Raw genomic sequence first — 343 nt, forward strand, 5'->3', positions numbered from 1 at the left:
CAAGAGTTTTCATTAGGTTCCTTACTATTAAAAAAGAAAAAAGGCACAAAAAAAAATTCGAATTGAGAAATTAAAAATTTCTATGATCCTGAATTGAACTATCGACGTATAAATTAAGAGTCTCACGCGTTCTCACATGCGCCAAATGCTTTTAAAGAAACTCCATTCTATTAAACACATGTTAAACTATAAAAGTGAACATCTTTAATGGAGAAAAAATTAGAAAAAAAAATTAAAAAGTTTGTATTATAACACAAAGCTCACTAGCTGGCATGTGTAATGACAAAAATGAAACCACAATTTCTGATAGTTTTGTTATTTATTGCAAAAGAGCAAAACGAGA

Source organism: Symsagittifera roscoffensis, chromosome 4 (genome assembly GCF_963678635.1).
Source record: "Symsagittifera roscoffensis chromosome 4, txSymRosc1.1, whole genome shotgun sequence".
Taxonomy (NCBI): Eukaryota; Metazoa; Xenacoelomorpha; order Acoela; family Convolutidae; genus Symsagittifera; species Symsagittifera roscoffensis.